Here is a 4,674-nt window from a genome sequence, read left to right as displayed (position 1 = left end):
GGGAATGAAAGATTATATGGAGAAGTAAGACCTCTGGAAACCTGTTATAATAGTCTAAGTGTTATGCGTAGGCATCAAGTTCAGGTGAAGGCAGTGGGAATAAAAGATATTGATGATAGAACAAGAAAAAAATAAGTTAAGCAGCCCTTGATGTTTAATTGGGTTTGAGAAATGAGGGCACAATGGATATAAAACGAGCAACGTTGGTATCTAGATGAACAAAATTAAGAAACCTAGCAAGGGACTCTGGTGGCATGCTCTGGGTGAGGATGGTACGATAGCCCGCTGGGGCTGCAGGGACCGAGTATCACAGACTGAGCGCCTTAAACAACAGGAATTTATTTTCTTACAGTTCTGGAAGCTAGAAGCCTGAGTTCCACATTTGGGCAGAGTTGCTTTCTTCTGAGGCTTTTCTCTGTGGTTTGTATGACTCCCTTCTCCCTGAGTCTTCCCAGGGTCCTCCCTCTGAAACTATCTGTGTCCACATTTCCTCTCCTGAGATGTTCACTAGTCATATCAGATTAGGGTCCATCCTCGTGTCCTCACTTTGATTTAATTATCTCCTTAAAGACCCTTTCTCCAAATAAAAGTCACATTCTGAGGTACCAGGGGTTAGAACTTCAACATGTGGACTTTGGGAGGACAGAATTCAGCCTGTAACAGGTGGGGACGGCACATTCGGGTCAAGGTGAGACCTCTAAGTGGGAGGGTTCTGAAGAAAATGCGGGGCTCAGGAGAGAGATCCAAAATAAAGCATTCTGGAGTCACATTAGTTAATGAGAGTAGGAGGCCAATAGGAGTTGAGGAAGTTTTGAATAAATAAGATTCTGTGTAAAAAAAATATGGAGTTAGAAACAAAGAACAAAGAAATTTGGGAGGTGGAAGACAGAATAGCCAATGAGGGAAACCAGGAAGGTGTGGCATCAAAAAGACAAAAAAAAAAAAAAAAAAAAGATTTTCAAGGATCAGGTGATTGACCTTTGGAGGTTAGTGGAAATGAGGACAGAGGGAGGCCATTGAATTTTTAATCAGAAATCCACTGATATACTTTAAGAAAAGAGATATGGAGCATTGAGAGATCATTGATTCAAAGGGATTGAGGAGGGAATGAAGACAATAAATATATATTCATGTATTAGGGGAAAATGATGTTGGTACAAAGGAGAGAAATCGTCTGTGTAGATTCAGTACTTTTCTCTCAAGATAAGATTTATGCACATTGATAGCAGAAAAAAGAGAATCAGTGAAGAGAAAAAAACAAATGATTCTGAAAAGGGAATAAATTAACAGTACCATATCCTGCGGTGTGTTGTTTATATTGTGTTCCACAGAGCCTGCAGCCTCTCTCTCCATCCCAGTGCCCCACACAATCCCACCGGAGCAGCTCTGCATTTATGGCTTCACATAGTCATTTTCCATTAATTATGGCATTTGACCAAAGCCTTCTGGCACAAAACACATCTGAGATCCATTTTCCTAGAAGAGGGAGAAGGGAAGGAACTGGAGAAGGTAGAGTAGCCCATTTTTTTAAAGAAAAATAACGTAAAAATTGCTATCATTTGTCTTCTCTGAATATTGTCTGAATAATTATTACATATACATGTTATGTATATTATACATACATATGGAGATAGAGAAAGAGGATGTATTAGAGACAGAAAGGGAAGGAAGAGGGTGAAATTCACCAGTGATGGTTTGTTTTTGCTATGAAAATATTCATTTAAAACATATGCCAAGAATCAGATGAGGAACTGAGAGCTTGAGGAAAGAATTTTGAAGCCATTGTGGGGAGGTTGTTAGGGAATCAGTAAGACCTGAATACAGGAAAAAAATATCACCTCGCTGTACCTTCACTGCCTTGTCTAGTTCTTTCTTTGTCTAAACACAATGGTTTTAAAATGGGGTCCCCCTAACCGGTAGGATTAGAATCACCTAGAAATGTGTTAGGCATGCAAATTGTTTGGCCTTATCCCAGATCTACTGAATTAGAAACTCTCAGGATAGGAACTAGCAATCTGAGTTTCAACGGCCCTCCATATGGTTCCGAAGCATGCAAAAATTAGAGAATCATTGGTCTAAAATATTGATTGTCTTTCTGACTGGAGATTTTCCCATACTATAACTTCAGTTGTAAACATCTGTGGAGTATGGACTACTTCCTTCTTCCTTTGTCTTCCTCCACATCCTCAGTACACGGATCTACACAGAGTTGGCGTTTGGTAATCACATATACTCTCTGACCGATAGTAGGCATCTCCTATAGGGTTGAGTGCACTGGGACTTGGAAGTCCTTTTTTCAACTAGAAAATGGAGAGCCCCAATCAAAGCCCACTCAGGAGTTCATCTTCTTATTCCTGGGAATGTCCTGTCACCTGTTTTGTTTCACTGCTTTTCGTTTACACTTTCATTGTCTTTGGAAACCTGGTCATCACCTCAGTGGTCCAGCTGAATGTTCACCTCCACACTCCCATGTACTTCTTCATCAGCACCCTTTTTGTCCTGGAGATCTGGTACACCACATCGACCATACCAAAGATGCTCACCAGCCTGCTGAGTGAAAAAAGAACATTTCCTTAAATGGTTGTCTCCTGCAGATGTATTTCTCCCATTCCACCGGCATCAGCGAGGTTTGTCTCTTGACAGCTATGGCCTTTGACCACTACCTGGCCATCTGTAACCCTCTTCATTATCCCACTATCATGACGCCCGGGCTGTGTGCCCAACTGACTTTCAGTTGCTGTGTTTGTGATTTTATCACACCCCTTCCTGAGATTGCCTGGATCTCCACGCTGCCATTTTGTGGCTCAAAGCACCTTGAGCATATCTTCTGTGACTTCCTCCCCGTGCTACGCTTGGCCTGCACAGACCCACAGGCCACTGTCATGATTCAGGTAGTGGATGTTGTCCATGCAGTGGAGATTATTACAGCCGTGATGCTCATTTTCATGTCCTATGTTGGTATTGTGGCTATGATTCTACATATCCGGCCAGCTGAAGGCGGACACAGGCATTTTCCACGTGCATTTCCCACCTCACTGTCTTTCTGCCCTTCTTTGGCAGTGTGACCTTCATGTACCTTTGCTTCTCTGCCACCTACTCCATATTTGGGGATACAGTCATGGCTCTGGCCTTCGCAGTTTTTTTCCCCCTTCTTCAACCCCATAATCTATAGTCTGAGGAATAAAGAAATAAAGGAAGCTATAAAGAAACACTGGGGTCAAGCTAAAATCTTTTTTCATAAGACCAAGGACCTCAAGTAAGATCTAATTATTGGAAGTCTACATAGTTGTTGGTGACTTTTCATTCATAACTCTCTGTGATCTGTCTTTTCCCATCAGCCTTTTACGGAAACTGGTCTTCCAGAGGTTACCAAGAAACAAAATTCACTAAAAACTAAATTTAACAGTTTCTTTCACTCTTTATCCAACCTGACATATGGTTGGATCTGACTTTTTTAAATAAGCTTTCTGCCACTCAGCTTAGTCAGGATAAATTCATCTCGTGGAAATGATCTGGGTCAACATTTAATTTTAACGTAGTCAAAGTGTTTGTGAGATATGGTAATTGAAAAATCATCTTCATAAGACTAAGTTCTCTCCATGGTACCACCAATGGATATAGTTGAGAAATAATCTTAATTCCTAAATTAAGCATTCATTATTTTTTATTTAAATTCAGTTAGTCAACATATAGTACATACTTAGTTTCAGAGGTAGTATTCAATAATTTATCAGTTGTGAATAACACCCAGTATTCATTATTGATAAATAACTGTATAGACATATTTCAGCAGGTGCTCTTATGACTCACCTGCTCCATTTGCACTTAGGCCAAGAAGATCATTGAATAATATTGTAAATGCGAAAACAAAATTTAAAACTTGGCCTTAAAAACGTAAAGCAATAATAACCATCAGTGAATCAGTATTTTTTTCATAATAAGTTGAAAAACTTAATCTTTGTTTTCTATGTAATTAAGGATACTGTGTGAATTAAGCAACAACATCAATGAACCCCCATTGGATGAGTAAACCAATACGGCCACACTGCATTCTGAATGTTGCAGCTGGTTGGTCAACAGTATTGAACAACTCTTCTCTTTTCCCTTGGCTTGGAGGATACTGGACTTTTCTTGTCCTGTTTTGTTTGAGGGCTCTTTCTCTTGCTGACTCTTCTTATATATGCTTCATAAAGGGTGATTTCCTCTAGGGCTCACACCCCAGTTAGGACATGGTAAAGCTTACCACTAGGAGATTTTCCCCCTCCCTAGCCCACCACACAAATCCTATGGTTGTCAGCCTCATTGTCCCACGACTGTACCACAGCCATGCGCTCATCCTCACGCCTAAATGTTATGATACCAGATGGAAAGACAGGAGTTAGGGGGAAGGGCTGGTAAGAAGAGGCTAATATCTAATAACGATCTTAGATAGAGAAGGGAAGGTAAATGAGAGAAAACCCATAGGTTGTGGGTGAAAACGTCCTGAGAAGGGAAGTCTTCAACATATACTTGAAGAAGAAAATGAGGGACTAGAGGAAAAGCGAGACCAGTAGTGTTGCTGGGTTTAAGTAGTGCATCTATTTCTCATGTTCTTCCAGAGAAATGAGGAACAGAATTACTTCACTGATTGACTGACTAGTTATTTTAACTGTACCTTCCCCAGTGCGATATTGT

The 4,674-nt window shown here is 40.5% G+C and overlaps 1 pseudogene; it reads left to right on the top strand.

Moving 5' to 3' along the window:
• Window positions 1-2,307: 2,307 nt before the first annotated feature.
• On the top strand, window positions 2,308-3,267 carry LOC112814851 (olfactory receptor 6K2-like; annotated as a pseudogene).
• Window positions 3,268-4,674: the final 1,407 nt, after the last annotated feature.

Source organism: Callorhinus ursinus, unplaced genomic scaffold (assembly GCF_003265705.2).
Source record: "Callorhinus ursinus isolate GAN/ISIS: 27379988/994484 unplaced genomic scaffold, GSC_fseal_2.0 scaffold88, whole genome shotgun sequence".
NCBI lineage: Eukaryota > Metazoa > Chordata > Mammalia > Carnivora > Otariidae > Callorhinus > Callorhinus ursinus.
This window is presented reverse-complemented; position numbering and strand designations above follow the sequence as displayed.